Source organism: Amphiura filiformis, chromosome 19 (assembly GCF_039555335.1).
Source record: "Amphiura filiformis chromosome 19, Afil_fr2py, whole genome shotgun sequence".
NCBI lineage: Eukaryota > Metazoa > Echinodermata > Ophiuroidea > Amphilepidida > Amphiuridae > Amphiura > Amphiura filiformis.
In genome coordinates, this window is record NC_092646.1 from 5,638,125 (window position 1) to 5,659,504 (window position 21,380).

General features: G+C 37.4%; 1 long non-coding RNA gene across 2 annotated transcripts in view; it reads right to left on the reverse strand.

The window, feature by feature from the left end:
- LOC140140854 (uncharacterized) overlaps window positions 1-20,080 on the reverse strand; it is a 103,350-nt gene extending 83,270 nt beyond the window's left edge. For both annotated transcript variants that reach the window (XR_011857319.1, XR_011857318.1), the window contains exons 1-2: window positions 19,983-20,080; window positions 13,869-13,968 (exon numbers count right to left, since the gene is read on the reverse strand). This is a non-coding gene — a long non-coding RNA (uncharacterized lncRNA). The remainder of the gene's footprint in view (window positions 1-13,868; window positions 13,969-19,982) is intronic.
- Window positions 20,081-21,380: the final 1,300 nt, after the last annotated feature.

Here is a 21,380-nt window from a genome sequence, read left to right on the forward strand (position 1 = left end):
AAATAGCACCTATGCGAAATATATCGGCGCCCCGAGGGAACCAAATTTGAGTGACTCTTGGTTGTTTTGATAAAAAAGATAGAATAGGAGCTCAACATTACATATCTGTTCAGAAAATTTTCTGAATCGAATGTGCATGGGTAATAGGCCCTCGGAACAATATCATGCACGGAACTGGTAAGGAGGCGAGCGTGTCGGATGAAATTCGGGATGGCGCTGTTCAGGAGTTCGTATCTCTCAAGTTTGTCTTAACTTGTCCCAAAAAATTAAATTTAAATAAAAGTTTAATCTTTATTTAAGACATTGGTTTGATCAAAATATTAAAAATGTTGTTGCATGGGGTATAAAAAGAAATGTACTTTCTTGTATTTTCGCGTGTAATTCAATGGGACGATTATTTAGTTGTGTGTGCCCGTCGAAGACTCATTTTTAAATGCTATGGACATGATTATTACCTGATTTTAAGTGCCAAAAAGTTGAGATTTTTGACTGAAACTGATGTCTTTGCAAAGAAAAAAAAGTCTGTTTTTCTATTTCCGTCTACAAATACGCGATTTCATTCTTAAAGCATACGAGAAATTAGCTTCAAAGCGCAAGTTCGTCGAATTGACAATTTAAGACCGTGCTTGAAATTGAGCTATTTTGGCCCCAATATCATAGAAGTGGTCACTTTTGGTTATCTCGGTGCTGAAAAAATGAAACATCTTTGGAATTATTTTGATGCAAAATGTAATTATAAGATCAAAACTCAATTATAACCGTTTTGAAAATAATCACTGAACCTTTAATTGGGTCTCAATAGACATTTAAAGTCAAAGCATACTATATTATGGCCTAATGATGACAAAATAACGGCATTTTTATCTCATGACCAAATGTTCAATTCCCAAGAGAGAAATTTATCAATTAATTCTAATGATGGGGTTTCTTAATTTTAGATCTTGCAAAAAATAATACACGCAACTTGGAATTTTAACATTTTAGAGTGTCAAATTACCGTTCTATCTACCCATAACACGCCCCCCCCCAAACTTAAGGCATATGCCTATTGACACGTCCTTATATTATGCATGATCTAAGAGTGGGGGGGGGTGAAATGATCGCATGTCGCTTTTCGGTCATGTTAAATTGTGATTGTACATAAATTTTTGTAAACCAAGTCACTTTCCTGATGTTAATGGGATTATAAATACAGTTTAACATTACACCACATTTCGCCATAATTCATTCTAGAAACGCTTGCTGTTAGAATAAGAAAAATTTTAATGCTGAATTATTGCACATTCTAGGGAAGCGTGGTTACTGTTTTGAAATAACCGAGTGAGAGGGTTTTCAAGGAAATATTTTTCCTGTCAAAACTGAAGCATCCTCTGTATAAAAGAAAATATGAATATTAACTGCACATCATATATAACTATTCATGATACCCAATTGTGGCATATTTGAGGTCGTTTATGAAGCAGAGAATTTTATTTAAATTTTATATCGCCAAAATATTTTTTTAATTGAGCAAGAATAAGGATAGAAAAAGCGTTAAAAATCTATGTATAAATAACATTAGACCCGCAAAAAGATTACTGTTTCGTTTTTATGGTATTCTAATCTTTTATTTCCCGAAGAAACATTTGGGGTCTAAAATGGATTTTTATGTAATTGATAAAAACATCGAGCGTGTATACAAGAAAAATGGTAGGTTTTTCTCTATAGTATTTTACTGACCATGGAAATGTACTGAGACACAAGCACGTGTCAAAATCGATATAATGTATTGTCCATATAGGCGCCCAGTTATCATGCTTATCGTTGATTTTTTTGTATAAAACACATGAGTTAACCACAATTGAGCGCTAATAATACACATAAATGTTTTTATTTGAAATATAATTCCAAAATATGGTACGTTTTCTGCCTTTGCTTGTCACGTGGTAGGCCTATGTTGAAGTTGCGATTATATCTTGAATAAGTTCCAAATGAATTCAAACAAGACAAGTAGACGAGTGGTCTAAGGCGCTGATGGGTTTATAGTGTGTCCAAAGCAGTCCGCCGCCGTGAGTTCGAACCCCTCCGCCAAACTTTAATGAAGTAAAATTAAAATTGAAATTTTACTTTTAAAAAATTTCATATTGGGGAAATGTGACTGGCAGAATTTATGTATGGCGTGGAGTGGTGTGGTTTAACATGGTCAAAATGTTGCTCTGGCCCTTGAATGCTGAAAATTGCGAAAAGTATCATATTTTCACTCAGTCCGAGCTTGTTTGGAGCCCTGTTTTATAACTTTGGAGTGACTAGCGATAAAAAAGCAATTACACTTTTTAGGATGTTGACCACTGATTCCAAAAATAAAGAATATCAAAAATATTTTTTCTTATAAGGGTGCACTACACTAAATCCTTCCGCATTTGGTGTAACCCTTCCTAGTTCCGGTAAAAAATAGCACCTATGCGAAATATATCGGCGTCACGAGGGAACCAAATTTGAGTGACTCTTGGTTGTTTTGATAAAAAAGATAGAATAGGAGCTCAACATTACATATCTGTTCAGAAAATTTTCTGAATCGAATGTGCATGGGTAATAGGCCCTCGGAACAATATCATGGCGGAACTGGTAAGGAGGCGGCGTGTCGGCTGAAATTCGGGATGGCGCTGTTCAGGAGTTCAGTATCTCTCAAGTTTGTCTTAACTTGTCCCAAAAATTAAATTTAAATAAAAGTTTAATCTTTATTTAAGACATTGGTTTGATCAAAATATTAAAAATGTTGTTACATGGGGTAGAAAAACAAACTTACTTTCTTGCATTTTCCGTGTATTTCAATGGGACGATTATTTAGTGGTGTGTGCCCTTACAAGGTAATTTGTTATACAAAGCATGGGAGACATCTGGGACCAACTGCTGAACAAGATTTCCATATATTTCTTTCAGGGAAAAAATCATAGCGAAAAAATGAAGTCAAGTTTTTCAAGCCTACGAGCCAGCATTGATAACACATTTAAAGGAAATTGTGATATCCATAAGGCTTACAAAACCAAATTTTGATTATCACATATTTTTAATGATAACTAAAACTAAATTCCCAAAAAGATAAATTGAAATACACATTCAATTTCCTTTAAAAATTGCAACATGTAATATTTTAGTCTCACTTGAAATCAGCATTGGGAAAATAGATCTAGACCCTATAATATTCTTGAAATTTTGGCTTCATCTTTTCTAGCGGATTTAAAGGAAAATAACAAACATGTTTATCACATTATTACTCCAACAATTACCACAATATTACCGTAATACCATTTACTTATTTATTTACAAGAATACATTACAAATAAGAATAGAATGGGAGGAAATTTCTTTACGAAACTACAATGTTTCACGTCCCCTCCCACTTCCTTTTTTTTTTAGGTTTCTTCAATTACATCTTTATTTTTTGAAATTCAGTTATAATTTTTCAACCAATATGTTTAAGAATTTTAGATGCTTTCTATAGCCTTGCTAATATACAAGAAACATTTTGGGAAGGTTTTGTGATCATTAGAGGGGGCATACCTCTCAGAACAACAAAATAAAAAAGGCCTCCTCCTTTTTCCAGGCATTATTGTTTGTGTTCGCTACACACCGAGCTCTAAGTATGGGTATTTTATCAATTTGGCAATAAAAAATAGAAAATAAAAAGCCCCTCTTCCTCCTTTTTTTCCCGAAAACCCAGATGCGAAACATGTTTTTTATTTTACCTGGCCTAATAGTTTCTCATATAAATTTTTTAAACCGGACCTGTGTGAAAATATGAATGAAGCTCTCAAGTTCACAGCTAATCGCAGTAATAGTATAGGTTTCTATTTCCCAATGTTATGCTATCAGTTATCGGCTTCTTGCTGCGCTGCTAGGTCAAGTTATAGATGCAAATAGCTCAGCCCTACCCTCAGGCTATTTCATGCAATGCTCGCCTCAATCCTATGGACATTTTCAATGCAGCCAGGTGAGGTGTCTTTAGCGAGGCTTGCCATGATTGCACATGGCAGGCTGTTTGTATCTTAAATTAAACTTTCATCAACATGGCTAAGCATCTGATACACAGGCATCATCAACTTGGCTACATGTGAAAAGAAACCTTCGCTGATGATCGAAACACAAAATGTCTTGGGAAACGTTTTTGTGTTGTTTTTTGTCATCGTAGGCAAATCCGAAATAATTATAATAAACCTGTATGCTGTAACAAGGATCTCAAACTTGGTTGTGTAAAAGATAGAAAACCTTAATTACTGATACATGATGTTGAGTCTTGTTTTAACAATCATTTAATAAAGGAGTATTTCGTGATCCTACCATCCACTTTTTATGACAATTTTCAGTAGATATCCACGAAAAAATCTTATTCCCAAAGTTTCAGTTGATTCCGATTTTGCGTTTGCAAGTTATGCATGATTATTTGTATTATACTGCTGCATAGACAATGTGTTGTAATTTCAAATTCAAATTTCACAATATTTTTGCTAAACGAATTAATCTGCAAGAAATATTTGGTACATAAACATTTTGTAGGCAGAGGTTTCCACTTTTATACAAAACTTTTTTTGAGAAAAGTGGGGGGATGATGCTGTGGATCACGAAATGCCCTTTTAATCACTCACGATGTAGAAAAAAAATCACCAAAAAATAGAATAGATATATTTCAGGCCTTGTTACATAATAGAATGCAAGTCAACACCTAATTGAAAAGGTATGCAAAACACTTTCCTTTTTAATAAAATAAAAAGCTTTAAATTTATATTCAAAAAGAATTTACCATACAAAAACATTACATGTAAGTGTAAGGCCTGGTGAATTCATCCATCATTTGGTAGAGTACCAATCTACTTTCAGGAAGCCACATTTCCTGAACCCTATCAAATTTGTTCTATTCGGACAATTTAATACACAAAACAGTAGCTGCACAAACATGATACACTTAAGAGAATTATAGCATGGTTCACAACACATATTAAATACTGCAACAATAATCTGCCAAAAAATAATTATACTTATTTTATTGATAATTAGTTATACACTCAATTACCGATGTTCGGATGCTTTGAAATTTGATTTTGAGATAATACCAAAACAAACACAAGCACAACAAGAATTCTGATATTTACTATCATATCTTCAACATGTTCAACATAAATATCATCAAATTCACTTTTGACTAATCCCTCCATTGAATCCAAGTTATCATAATTATCACAATCATATATTTTTTTTAATATAAATATAACATATCAAACTAGAGCCAGCTATTTTTAAACTGCATGAAATTCCATTAGACTGTGCACACCGTGGGTGTGACCTGGGTAGAAGCAAAAATTTCATGGCGTGCCAGGTTTCTTTACGTCATCACCGTTGAGTTTTTACACGTTAATTATGCATAGAATGTACATCACATTCCTGCTTATAAAGCAGCAACTGACATACCTCAATTATCATTAATTATAATCTATGTTAATTGGAAAAAATCAATTATCTTAGGATCTCTGGAAAATATATCAATAAATATATTGTTTTATAATTGGTAGCTTTACATTAAAGAGCCAAAAACAAACACATCAAGAATATTAATTCTTATTTAATTTACCAGTTGTGATACTGAATGGAGCTGAAAAAAACCATAATTTACTTATATAATTAGCTATACATACACCACTGACAACAATTTTGGTATCATTTTTGCTGAACCATGAAATGGTATCAGCCTATAAGAGTGTATGTTACTAGCTTACTTACTAGCTTACTTACTAGCTTACTGACTAACCATTTGGTCTGAAATGGACATATCTCTAAATGCCACGAAGGTATGACCCCATGAGTGGTGTCATATGAAAGAGGAAAACATAAAGAATGTGATAAAAATATTTCCAAACGTCGGAGGTCATCCAGGGGTCACAGGGGTCAAAAAAGGTCATTTTAACTGAAAATGCTCCGATTGAGCTTAAATTTAAATGCAATGATCCTTGTGACATTCTAAACATGTTTAAAACATTTAAAAATTTATTAAAGGTCATTAAGGGGTCATAAAGGGTCAAAGGTCAAGGTTTTCAAAATGCTCCAATTGAGCTGCAATTTTAATGCAATGATCCTTATGACATTCTAAACATTAAAAAATATTTTAAGATTCATTTAAGGTCCTTAAGAGGTCATAAAGGGGTCAAAGGTCACGTTTTTCAAAATACTCCGATTGAGCTGAAATTTAAAGCGCAATGATCCGTATGACATTCTAAACATGTTGAAAATATTTTAAAATTCATTTAAGGTCATTAAGGGGCAATAAAGGGGTCAAAGGTCATGTTTTCAAAATGCTTCAATTGAGCTGGAATTTAAATGCAATGATCCTTATGACATTCTTAACATGTTTTAAATATTTTAAAATTCATTAAGGGGGTCATACAGAGGCCAAAAGTCAAGTTTTCAAAATGCCAGCTTCTCACGATCAAGGTAGGCCTATATTAAAAGCGGCAATTAATGAAACAGTCTGATTAAAATTAATACTAGCCCTATCCTGCACAGTATTGCTGCTTGATCAGATCGTCACAGTCATCCGCCTAACTTACGGTACCTCGTGCCCTTGCAAAGGCACAGTTCCTCTAGTTCATTTATATTCTTTACTTCTCCTCTTTCATTAACACCACTCGGGCGGTCATACCTCCGGGTGACAGTGGTATAGGCCTACCACAATATACTGCCGAAGCCACATGGTTCAGCTATGGTGCGGTTATCGCTCTAGTTTTCCTTACAAAATGAGAGCGTAGATTTTGGTGCTTGAAAAGGCTCTGCCTTTGTGTTACGGATAAAAACTCTGTGCGAGAGACAGACCTTAATTTTCAAATGGATCCTAACAATCACATTTTTTTTTAATTGACAATTCTTTTCACTTGATTCGCTCATTTTTGTTTGGGTCAATATCAATCTGTTTTTTGCCTAAAGATGATGTTTATTTCACATATTATGTATACAGCAAAAAAAAACACAACACATAAATCTCCTCAAAAGTAAAATCTTTGTCAGTAGGACCTGCAGAACAGTTTTTGTTTTTGCTCCAGCACATTATTTTTTTCCATGTTAATTGGGCAGCTCCATTTAAAATCCACACTCCCCCTTTGGAAGATTTTGGAAATATATTGCATAGGATGAGTATGAATTTTAAATGGAATGAGCACATTAGGTAGCTCCATTTGAATTTCATACACCCTCTGAGAAAGATTCAACTTGAATCTTCTACAGAGGGAGGGCGAGTTTCAATTGGAGCTGCTAATGTGTTCTTTCCATTTGAAATTCTCACTCCCATCCCCTTGTGGAAGATATTTCCAAAATCTTCGACAGGGGAAGTGTGGATTTTAAATGAAATAGCCTTATATGAGATGCGTGTTTTTGAAGTTGTCAGGTAAAGAAGTCAGAAAACTTGAAATAAGGCAAAAATAGTGCAAATTTTGCACATTTACTGATTTGGTGGAGAAAGAAAACAAAAGTTAGGTCAACATTTTGAAGAAATTCCTTTTTGATTTTGATGAAAATTGATTTGAATACCTGAGTGGAAGAAGGGCCCAACTCCACCAAAACTGTTTTTGAGATATTAAGAAAAAGCTTAATATTTGGAAGAACAATCTGCTGGCAATAAAATGATGAGTCTAACTAATTTTTGTAAAAAATTGGAGCTGGGGCCTTCTTCCACTCAGGTATTCAATTGATCTTTTAAAAATATTTCCCATAAAGTACTTATATACATTTTTTTTTCTTCTTTTGATTTAATTATTGGTTCTTGGTATTATAGTTTTACTTTTTCATAGTACGGTAATACATGGCATACATGATCGCATATCAAGTTGTGTACGCACACAATCTGATATGGAAAAAATCTTCACCAACAATAACATCCCGAAGATCATTCTGTGCGGTGATTTTAATTTGCCCTCGATCAACTGGGAAAACTATACCATCAATGCAAACCCTCAGTATGGTCTTCCTGTGAATGAAGCCATGATGGATATCATAGACATGTTTCACCTTGAACAGCTAAGCATGAAGCCAACAAGACAAGGGAATATCCTTGACCTGATCTTTACCACCATACCAGATTGCATTCACGAAGTTAAGGTAGTTCCTGGAATGTCAGATCATGAGGCAGTGACAGCACTGTGTGACACTAACATTCAAACCAACAAGAAGAAACCAAGAACAATCCATATGTACAGAAAAGCAGATGTGGAAGCTATACAAAAAGATCTGGATTCCTTCTGTGAGGACTTTCTTGCCACAAAGGGGAACCGGTGTGTAGAGCAGAGTTGGAATTTGCTGAAAGAAACCTTAAACAACTTGATGGAAGAGTACATCCCGACCAAGACTATTTCTGGCAGGTGGAATCTTCCGTGGATGAATGGTCACATAAAGCGCCTTATGAAGAAGCAACGGCGACGGTATGATGCTTGGAAGAAATATGGTGATAAACAAGACCTGGCTGACTATATCCAACTTAATGCTACCCTCAAGAAAGTGCATAACGACTATGTGGAAACCATCTTTGAAGGAGATGAAGAACCGGGAAACTCAACCAAAAGGCTATTATGTTAAATCATTGAAAATGGACAAAATTGGTATACCATCTTTAATATGGGAGAACAAGTTGATCAGCCAAGCAAAACAGAAGGCGGAAGTTCTTGCCCAACAATACAAGTCTGTTTTCACAATTGAAAACATGAACTCCATTCCAACAAAGGGACCATCTACCACAGCGTCAATGCCTGACATTAACATAACTGTCAATGGAGTCGAGAAACTTCTTGCCTCATTAAATCCTAAAAAGGCCATAGGACCTGATCAGGTATCCACATGGATGCTGAAGAACTTTGCTACTGTCTTGGCTCCAATACTGCAAGAAATCATTTGTCAATCACTAAGAACAGGAGACTTGCCATATGACTGGAAAAAAGCTAATGTGTCTACCATATTCAAGAAAGGGGAAAGGAGTGATCCAGCAAACTACCGCCCCGTATCTTTGACAAGTGTCACCTGCAAAATGCTTGAACACATCTTGGCCAGCAATATCAGACAGCACCTTGATCAGCATGGTATACTCTCTCCAACTCAGCATGGTTTCCATAAAAGACACAGTTTTGAAACCCAGCTGTTATCCACCATAGAAGATCTTGCAAAGGGGTTAGACAACCGTGAACAGATTGACTGCCTCATATTGGACTCACAAAGGCCTTCGATTCGGTGCCTCACCAAAGACTTTTGCACAAACTCAACTGGTATGGTATTGGTATTGGGGAGAAACACTTACTTGGATAACAAATTGGCTCACAAATAGAACCCAAACTGTCGTTGTGGATGGGGAAAATCAGATGATACTGCTGTGATTTCTGGTGTGCCCCAAGGCACGGTTCTTGGACCGCTGTTTTTCATACTGTACATAAATGACATCGGAGAAAATACATCATCTAGCATTAAACTCTTTGCTGACGACTGCCTGGTATACAGGACCATCAAGTGCCAGAAGGACGTTGATATTCTCCAAGCAGACCTGAACACCATGGTCGACTGGTCACAGAGATGGCAGATGAGTTTCAACCCTAAAAAATGCTCCCTCCTTCGTGTCACAAGAAAGAGAAAGATCGTAACTCACACATACAGTATGATGGGAACAGATTTGGAACAAACTGATCACCACCCCTACCTGGGAGTTGAACTGGCTTCAGGACTCGAGTGGAAACATCACATAAAAAGCATCACCGGCAAAGCACACAGGTCGCTCAACTTTATACAGAGAAATCTCAACCACTGCCCACTTGAAGTGAAGAAAAGAGCATACACTTCCCTGATTAGACCAACTTTAGAGTATGCAGCAGTTTGTTGGGATCCACATCACCAAAAAGAAATCAACTCTCTGGAGTCAATACAAAGGAAAGCCACAAGATTCATCACAAGAGACTACAGGGAAACATCAAGCGTCACTGCTCTCACGAAGAAAGTTGAACTTCCATCACTGCAACAGAGAAGAGAAAATGCACGGTTGACGATGCTGTATAAAATCCACCACAATGAAGTCCAAGTCAAGATCCCAGCCTGTTACACTCAGTCCAAAACACCAACCGTCAGGACGAGGTATCAGAGAGAAGGACAGTACAACATCATCACTCCAAGAACTGACTCATACAAATTCAGCTTCTTCCCAAGGACAATACCAGCCTGGAACCAGTTACCACTGCACATCACAACTGCACCCTCTGTCAGTAGTTTCAACAACCGACTGCAGACACCGGCCACCTGTCTAGCTGAGCTGTACATAGGCTCATCTCCTACAGCAGCTGCTCCTCTCACCTAGTTCAGCACCAGATGGTCATTTTTACTTGCACTTATTATTTTGTGTTTCGTTCTGCAATGGTGGTGGGAATGTTGATTTTGATGTTGGCTCTGCACTGGATGTAGTTTCTGCACACTTGGAGGGATACCAACCCGTTGGTCTACTAAGAATTTGTATAGAAGTAGAATAGAAATAGAAGTAGAAACTAGGGGTTGTGGCACCCGGGGCAGGATAAAGAATTGTGCCCTGTCAACTGAAATTGTTTACTCCAATTTTTTTGGCCAGTGCGCTCGAGACGGGGTTGGGTGGGAGGGGGTGTTAGGGATTCAACAAATTTTAGTTTTACCCTAAATTTTTTTAACCAGTGGCAATGTGGCATCCCCCTAATTTAGGCGGTGACCAGGGCGGACTTTGCCATCTCACTATGCTACTGTTACTTGGCCAATGTACAATTTTAGCCCAAAATAAAAATTGTGCGTTTATTGTGCCAATTTTGCACTAGGAGTTCAGTGGCGTAGCACCAACCATATTGGAGAGCACACGGGGGGGTTGTCTTTCTACATTTTCAAACTGATTTGGGCATGTAACATTTTCTTTTGTGTGGGTTGGGACCACACTGCATGTAGAAGTATGCAATACACAGTTGATTTTTTTTGTTCCACTTCAATATTTTGAAGGGGCCCAAATTGCTCACATGCATGGCTGTTGGTGAAGGGGTGGTGCTGAAGAAAATACATCAAGGGAATGTAGCTCCCTCCAACCCTGCCCCATTGTCAGATTTTTTGTCATATCAAAATGGGGAACAAAAGTGGGGTCAACAATTTCACAAAGATGCCCCGCAAATTTGAGTACACCCTTCTGAAGAAAATAAGGCCCCAATGGATTTTGTCTAGTCCCTGAGCACCGAACACATACAATCATGAACAAGTTGAACCAGTGGTGTAGCGTCATAGGGGCAGGGAGGGGGGGGGCACATACCGATTGCAAAAAGTAGAAAATCCCAGGAAAATTGCCGAAAAACAGCTTGTGCCCCCAAATCATGTTTGGTGCCCCCTCCGCCCCATGTGATGACCCACGCTATGCCACTGAGTTGAACCCCCTTCCCTGGCCCTGGTGGTGGTCCAGACAATGGTAATGCATTTTTGAATTCAGTTTGAAGCAAAGGTTGATTTTAGAACTCAATGATGATGTTCAATGCTGTTGGCGAGTTGAAATTACAGTATTTAGGGTATGCAGGAAAATTATGTAAGCTTATCATGTTTTGCCCCCTACTGTTAAAATACATGCAACGAAGAGGCTCCTGATATTGGCGTTTCACTTTGCACTTCCATGTTTTATTGTGGGATATAACTTGTAATTGAACTATATATTGACATGAAATATTTATCTTCTTTTCACAATAATTGTGCAATTATTCGGAAATCTTTGTGCCCGGTCTTCTTGATTGTAAATTATTTACAATCACGAAGATATGGCGGCATCGGCCCACTCCATGACTCCACGCAAATGGCTGGTACCAAAACATGAATCAGGAAGTGCTGCGGATTGCCGCGCCGAGATAAACACCAGTGATGCCAGTGATGTAAGCACCGGCTAATTGCCATGATAGCTATCCCACAATGCAGAGCGCATAGAAAACAAATGCGATCTCCAAGATGACCATTTTCTTCATATTTTGTCGATTTTTGTGAAAAAGAAGATGGTTTAAAGACATTTCTCCGTTTTATCAACCATTTTTAGGCGACTTGGGAAAATTTTATAGATTTTTTGGGTTCTCAACCAATCTCTGAGAGTCCCTTTAACCCAAGATATTGCAATGCCCGGGTCTAGAACTTGTTCAGTGCGTAGGGGACCAAGACAGGCCCTCTCTGACATTTCAAAACTACACCAGTCATAGTTGTCCTTCAGGCTAGACTAAGCCTAATATACTTAAATGATGTATGGTCCAAACTTGATTAAAGTGGACTGGTCACACACACCCACCCCCACACACACCCCACCCCACCCCATGTGGAGTGGATAAACAAGTGGCCATTTTCGCTTCTGCTTTCAACATTTGCCAATTTAGGTCCTATATTTAACACAATAGGCCTACAATATTTAGGGAAACCTGTCCATGAAAGACTTCTTGGACCGCTCATTTGTTTCACACATTTTTGGCTTTTTCAAATTAAAATCTTACACACTACATGTAATAATAATGCTTTTTCTGTCAAAAAAGGACCAAATTTGCCCATTGGCGAGAGTAGCGAACAAAAAATTTAGATTCTGTATGCTTTCTTGGTCAAAAAAGTCCCAAAGTTTAGGTAAAGGTCCACTTTGGGGGAAAAAAAGGTCCACCTTTTCCAAATTTGCCTCCCACCAAAAAAATTCTGGCAACACCCCTTACGATATCATGTGAGCACTCATCTCTCCTGAACTTTGTTTACTTGGATTTACCCTTTTCAGACATTCTACTTTTTAGTCACATATTGTTTTAAAAGAAAGGTCATGCCAAAAATGCACAGTACTCATACTCACAGACAGTCATATATAGAATTCTCAAGGAACAGCGTGCTTGAGAATTGCGATCATTTCTCACCTACCTGTATACTATTTTATGACAGATGATTTGAGACACTGTGTTTATATATTCTTGTAGGGCCTATTTTATGACAGATGATTTGAGACACTGTGTTTATATGTTCTTGTAGGGCCTATTTTATGACAGATGATTTGAGACACTGTGTTTATATATTCTTGTAGGGCCTATTTTATGACAGATGATTTGAGACACTGTGTTTATATGTTCTTGTAGGGCCTATTTTATGACAGATGATTTGAGACACTGTGTTTATATGTTCTTGTGCAGGATGTGTTGACCTTTATTGTCTTAAAGCCATATTATAACATTTCTGTAAAATTGATTAGTATTTATTTTTCATAAAATGTACTTTTACTGTCAGATATGTGATATGTCCCCTTTTAATTTTGAGCCGAACAAGTGAGGTAAAGCATAGAAAATTGGAATTTACTACTAGCGCCCACGCATGTTACTCCTGCGGTTGTAATACGGTACGATCCTTGGGTGTGTGTATGTGTATCCTGCACGCCGTGTACGTACTAATACAGTACGATCCTCTGGGTGTGTGTATGTGTATCCCGCACGCCGTGTACGTACTATACATACATGTTCGACTAATATTTCCATCGTAATAATAATTTTGACTAAAGCACCTAAAGTCTTGATTTTTGCAGAGTATCTTTATTGACTAAAGTGCATTACAATCGTGTAAAAACCAGAATTTAACAAATTTCTGAGGGCGTTCTCCTTAGCAAATTTTATAATATGGTTTTAACCAGTTTTAGACCACAATTTATTGTCCTAATTTGGATCCAATTTAGGGTTAAAATAGCATTTTTGTGCCCATAAAGTCATTTTAGTAATGAATCAGCAGGATTATTTGGAAATTTTGTCCCCTCCCCCTTGGCCTATTATTTAATATTATTTGAGTAAGTTTTTTATAGTAGCGGTAGGCCAAATTGATAAGATTTCTAACTGACTTACCATCCACTAAATGTCAGCAGTACCGCATTGGTGAACCTCATCCTGGTGTTCTGTGATCAGAGTTCCTGATGTGCTAGTCCTGAGTCCTTGATGTCAGAGTCTATAAATGAGACAAAATCAAAAACAGGGTTTTTACCAACTGATCATAATTTACCCACATACAGGCAGGGGCAGTGATTGTATGGACCATCCCCTTATCATATCCTACCAAAAAGAACAAGGTTTGATGTAATGCATAAAACTTCCATTTTGCATTAGAATCCGGTACTGGATTTTCAGGGCACCGCCATTGAACTTTTTGCAATGTTTGTCAAATATTCTGTTGATGTTCAAATTTGGATATAGTTACATGTATTATCAGGTGGTGGCCGCATTGCATTCTCTAAATTCAGTAAATTATCATCGTCAACCGTGTTATTGAATGGGATTAGTTTGAAATTTTAAAACGCTTGAAATATCACAAACAAATAGGCCTATGTTAATAAATAATATAAATACAAGCTAAACCAGTTGGGGTTCGATAATGAACCCCACAAAACTAATCAAGTATATTGAAAATGCCATACGGCCGGGCGCTTTCACAAGTTGCCGGCTCGATCATGTCAGCCACCACCTGTGTATTATGATAAGTCAACTGTATCTTTTAGGTTTAGAGCAAAGGATGCCTATTTTGAAAATTCTAAATTTTCTAAAATCCATTTTCTGTGTTGTAATCTGTGTTGTAAAATTTGTAAATCCTTGTCATGAATAAAGCTTAAAATGTAAACAATGAAGTGTTCAATATCGCAATCTATATGCTCTCATTGGAATATTCTCAAGATAATAGGCCAACTATTACGGTGTTTGGAGGGATATAGTGGGGTTCATGCTTTGGTAATATAGCTTTATTTCGATATTATTAAACAATAGTTTTATAATAAAAATTGACACACACAACTTATGATTGTTTTTAACAATTTTTGTCACATCATACAAAAATGTCATTTTCCGTGTTGTACATCCGATTCCGTGATTTTTTCCTGTTTTCCGTAAAACGTAAAACTTCGGACTCAGCTAACCTTCTTGAGTAAGGCACTATTGACTCTGACACTACTCCCTATTCTAGAAAAATACAGAACTATTTTTTGGCTATTTTCCAAATGAAACATAGCTCAATTCTAATCAATCGTAGTACTACATGTAATTGTCCAAGATAAAGACAAAAATCACCATTTTGCTAATTTCTTGAAAAAAGAGCCAAAAACATGCATTTGCAGCACGTTTTCTGACAATTGAGTCACATTATGTTGGAACAAGTCTAAGCAGGACCAGATTTACCCTTTTGGGAGCCCTAGGCCAGGCCAAAATTTGGAGGCCCCCAAACTCACTGTAAAGAAGGCATGTGCACCTCAAGTAGACAAGTTTTGGTTTACATAGGGGCATGACCGATTTTACTAGGACATTTGTGCGCGGAAAAAAATGTCAATTTCAGATAATTTTAGCCCAAAATGAAGGTCAAATTTGCTATACAATTTTAACATATTTTGGTCCAAAACATGGTGTTTTGGGGCTAAAAAGAAACATGCACATGGCAACTTTGGGGGCCAGACATTTTGGGGGCCCTGGGCCTGGGCCCACCTGGCCCAATGGTAAATTTGGCCCTGAGTCTTAAGCACTCAAAATCTTGAGTATCTAATTGCTCTAATTTTTACTTTTTTGTGTTACATTAATTAAATGATAGGTTATAAGAATGAAACATATCTTGTCCAAAAATTAGAATGCAGAAACTGAAATTAGTCTTTTAAAAGTCTTAGTACAAATCTTTGGGCTGGATTGTTACAGCAAACAAAAACACCCTAAAATGTATGTTTTTGGACCTTATTTTATTTCCAAAAATTGGCCAAATATTAAAATTTGACTTTTATCACCAGTTTAGAACTAATTAAAGGATTAGGATTTAGCTATGTTTCATTTGGCAAAACAGAATAATATTTTTTTAATCACAAAAAATTAGTGTTGTATTTTTCTGGACTAGTACTGACGGGACCCACTTAAGTCCACCTCCGGACACAAGCTAATTATGTCAAACATGTGGGACAGTTTCATTTCTAAACTACTATTCAAACATTAATCACTCTAAATATGGGTGACGGGGATCATCGGCGGGGGATGTGCAGCCACATTTTTAATTCCCTCTCACACAATGATGATGCCCTTTTTTGTTTTACTGAACTCCCTCTTACCCAATAAGACACTTTTTTGTTTTTCTGTCACCAAAAGACCCCCTTTTTTCAAGAATTTTAGACAAATTTCATACCGAATGACCTGGTCTTTTTTTATTATTTTTCTTCAAATTTTAAAAAAATTTCAAATTTTAATGACATTTTAAAATTTTTTTAAAATTTTGATGAATTGTTGAAAATTTTGTTTCAACTATTACATTTTTACCCAAAATTTTTCCCAGTCTCACTGAAAGACCCTCTTTTTTGGTAAGATTTGCCCTAGTCTCACCAAAAAAAAATTATTTGGAAGACCCCTTTGTTAAAAGTCTAGGCTCTCACAAAAAACCCTAGTTTCAAACTTCTGTCCGCATATCCCCATCACTTCCAAAGTTGAGTGCCCCCCTGCCCCGGGGGCATTCTATAGTTGAAATTTATACAATAAGAAAATGTCAGATTGTAGATCAACCCCAGTTGCCCACCATTTCCCCGGGCCATCCATCAAGCGTAAATTCCAAAGTATCCTATGCTCTCTTCCAAGTTATTTATTTGGAAATCGAGTAGAAGCATGACACTGTAAAACAATGGAAGTTCGGTAATAAACACAGCCGATCACAACGACCCTGGTGAACGCATCAAAAACTCAAATGTTAAGACTGTTCAAAATAGGCAAACCTTGCCCTAAAAGATACAGTTGACTCATCAAAATTATAACTATTGACATCCAATTTTATAAATCGACTGACACGCCTTTACAAAAAATGACAATGCTGATCTATGGCCCGGATCTACATGTATGGTTCCAAAAAGCAAAAGCACAGAAGTGGTCTCGAGCCTTGAATGCTTGCAAATTCGAAGGTAGAGTTCTTCTTAAGTAAATTAAAACATAGACATGCATTTTAAAATAATGCACGTTAGCATGATTGCAACGTAACTGTACAATATAGTGAGGTTTCATGTACGCCACAGGTCACTAGCCCTGGAGGCTAGTTGTAGTAACTACAAATTTTGAATGTTTGAGGACTTGTTCTCAAGTTGTAGGTACTCCCGTAGGGTGCCTCCAGGATTTTATTTTGACAAGTTTGCATTAGTATATCTAGTAAAATACTCACTTCAGAAACCTGTGTCACTGATGTATGTCATCTGTGATTGCTCAAATTATTCTACGCATCAGCTTTTGCCCAAAGAAATATTTAAAAAGATGATTTTTGAGTGATTTTTATGAGAGAAAGTCCACTACACGAGTATGTACATGTGAATAATGGTGATGAATGCACGCTAAATCGCAGTGACACATACACATAGCTCCTTGGAACTCACGGTCGGAGCCGTGCCCGTGAGTTCCAATTATTGGAACTACCTAGACTGCAGAACTCAGTCCTCAATGATAGTCAGTCACTTATCTTTTGGTCGTTATATGACTATCATTTGAGGACTGAGTTCTTACCATACATCTTCCGAGGTGCAGTTTCAGACAATAGCTTGGGATTATTGGGGCAGAGGTTATCTTTTGAATTCTTTCATGACCACTGAAGCATAGTCAAGCCTGTCAAAGACACTCGGCGTGAATTGAAAGACCATGTCACTCGCCACAAAAGAATGTCAAAGGTCACCCGACACCAATTTGGTGTACTTCCGCGCCTCGGAAAATGATGTTTAAGGTTTAGGACTAGAACTACAACGACTACAAGCACAACAACGATATTTTGTTCCAAAGTCCGGTCAGAATTATACGCCGAACAACTGAATACAAGCACAACTTATGGACCAACATATTTTTGTAAACATTTTAGGCCTATAACAAAATGTATATTTCGTACAAATTGTACAAGTATAGTTTCTACCCTATGACCTATAAAAGTTACCTGTTATCAAAGTGTCTGCAAAAAACTGGTCATCGCAAGTATCTTTGATGCTGAAAACTAAGGATATTCACGCCGGGACAGGCCAAAAACCTTACCTCGATCGTAAAATCCAGCCGATGCATGTCATAAATAATTCATTATTTCATTGTGTCCATGTATTGTTATTGCACCTGCGATCTCGCGCGAGAGCAGTTGTCAAGCTGAATTTATACTCGATCGCTGGATCACTATGTGAATTCGCCTCTCGAAAACCTCTACGAGGTTGTTGCATCGAGCACGCTGACTGGCTTAGCAATTATCAAAGTAGTTTTGTAAACCAATCAGGTTAGACGTACTTTACTGGCGAGTCACATAAATTAATACCGTAAAAGGCCGTCGCGTTCATTGATTGGCTTACGATTTCAAAGAATCGCTTTTGCAACGAATCACAATACGGGTTAGGCCCTTCGCACTTAATTATTAGTTTCCTGTTTACCGCCCGCGTCCAAAATTGAAAATCTCAAAATAATTAATTATTTTATTTTTATTTCAAATTTTCTCCTTTAAAATGAATTTCAACTACTTCTACTTGCCATTTTCTGACTTTAATAATATCAACAATAATGATGAATGAACAAAGAGTGCAACTCCACCTTCACTTATTTATAAAATCAAATATTGTTGTGAAATAATTAAATGCCCGCTCTGGTCAAAACAAGTCAATAGTTGCTTGTAATAGTTCAAACTAAATAAAGAAAATAAAAGATAATTAATAATTAATAATTAAAAATCACCTCATCCCTTTTTCAAAATCTTAAACAGGAAACTAATAATCAAGTGCGAAGGGCCTTATATGACGCCCGTCGGAAATTTTGCATACGTCCACGATGATGTCATGCCCCAGCGCCACAAGGCTTGCTTTTCTGCTAAAGCGAGCGAGTGGTATAAAGTCAGTTTCACACCTGTGATTATGGAGCACATCCACAGCGCATTTGACAGATAAAAATGAAATGGGCAATTCTGAGCAACGGGATTCCACGAAATGGACGATTATGTAAGTTATTCTACAGGATCGGTAATAATTAACAGCTGGTCTGCTGTATTTGAAGTGCATATTGAAGTTTGTAAGTTTGTGACTTCGTATGTTATGTGTAATTGATATTATAGGAAGCTTAAATTGGCAGGCTCTCATGCAATGTACCCGTCTCTTCCGAACATATATGGGCATTCAGGGCAAGTCATACTGAAGTATGACTTGCCCACACAGGGTATATAGTAGTTCACCACGTAAACTTGTATGGCTCAAAATTCGGACCGCTCGCCATTAAGTTTACTGCTTTCTGTGTTTTGAAATTTGTTAACGTTTTAACGATCCCCGGTCGATTATTTTAGCTGTGTCACGTCACATGCATGACGCGCTGGTGGGTACCAACCAAACTTCAGAAAAAAAAACCTCGATCGCCGATAACGATGTGATATGGGACTTACATAGGATTACACAGAGATATTTCTTGCCAAAATTTGACCATTTCTAGGCAAGTTGGCCCTACTTTGTCTGCGTTATGTGAAAAAGGACAGTCTTAAGTAAGTATAATTGCAACGCTTTTGATGTTTTGATGTTTCGGGAGACTGGGAGGATCATAATAAAAAAAAATGATGGAGCCTATTCTTGACTGTGTAATATTCCTTCACCACATTGCCGTACGGTAACAGTCTTATACGATGGACAGATAATATCAGTTTGTGAATGAGGACATCGTATAAGTTCAGTGTAGGCCTACTAGGTATAGGTCAGAATGGGAAACTTTGAAAATTCATAATTCGAAAAGTTTTTGACCGATTTTGACCATTTAACCACCATAATACTTCTGTTGATGAGTTCTATCCATAAACAATCTTTTGTAGCAATAGGGGCAACACGAAATTTTGATGGTTATCCCTACTAATATGATAAGCTTACCATTTTGGGGTATCCTATAATCCAGAATTGTGACGGTGCAGTAACTTAGTCCATGCGATATTATTCAACACAACACGTATTAAAACAAGGGAAAAATCGGCTTTTAACTTACTAATGGCCACCAATTGATTGAGCATTTAAAAATTCGCGGGAGAAATTAAAGAGCTTCCAGGAGGGTGAGAGTTCATGTCGGGAACTACCACAGAGAATCTATCCTTGAGAGGGCACTCTATTCACGTGGTTTCTTTTCCAACGCTAAAAGATAACGAATTTTGGTGGTTTGCAAGGGAAAAGTGTCCGCACCCCGGGGGGGGGGCACTCCAACTTTGGAGGTGACGCACATGTAGGGCTGTTAAGACTTTTACCCCTTTTTTTTTTTTTTTTGTCACCCAAAGACGCCATATTTTTTTACGAACACATGTTCTGTCACCCGAAGACCCCCGTATTTTTTCATTTCATCTGTCACCCAAAGACCCTTACATGTTCAATTTTAACAGCAACTTTCATTTATCACTGATTTTGTCACTTTATTGATAAAACAAAGAAATTTGAAGCCATTTAGAACTAGAAATTCGATTTCCGAGGTTTCTGTTGCGCTGTTTCGGCTCTCACCCAAAGATTCCATTTAAAAAAAAGTTCAGTGTCTCACCCAATGACCCCTGTTTTATTTTGCTCTCACCGAATGCCAAAAATCATGCTCTCACCCAATGACCCCTTTTTTTAAATTTTGCTCTCACCGAATGCCCCTTAGTGCAAAAGTGCCAGCCCTACACCTATATCCATTTCAAATTGAAGTGCCCCCCCCCCCGGGGTCCGCACTATCGATTGATTACGGTACGTAACTGTTATGAATAATGTATTAGGTTTTTCAATGCAATCGCCTCGACCCAATAGAGGCCTTGCATGTGACGTATCATCCGGTAAATATGGCGGACTACTCAAATGCATTCAACAAAAGCATGATTGCAATCTACCGTGACAGCTCACACACATAACCATGCACTATACGATAGGTTGATGACAACATTTTATTGAATGGGTTGAATGGACTGCACTCCGCCACGGTGAAGGACACCGGTTCAAATCCTTTGTTTGGAGCCAATCTAGTACATTATTTTCTGTATAGAGGCAGAGAGAAGGCCCTGCATTCTTTTATCGATTGGCTCCAAACAAAGGATTTGAACCGATGTTCTTCACCGTAGAATCCAAGAATGGTGTCGACGCGGCTCTCTCCAAGTGGTACAACAAGTAGGCCTACACATAGAATTGGACCCGATTGGCAGCAGAAGTCTGTTTTCTAACTCCTACTCACTTATTAGGCTATGCAGTGTAGTTTAGATGTTTAAGGTGGGCATTTTATAGGCTTTTTATAGCCTCATTCGGAGCCCGAGAAGACAGGTGAATACAGGTGAATACAGGTAATTATGGCGGAGTGCAGTCCATTCAATCAAATGTTGTCATCAACCAATTTGATCGTAGTGCAGGGTTATGTGTGTGAGACGAATTGTCA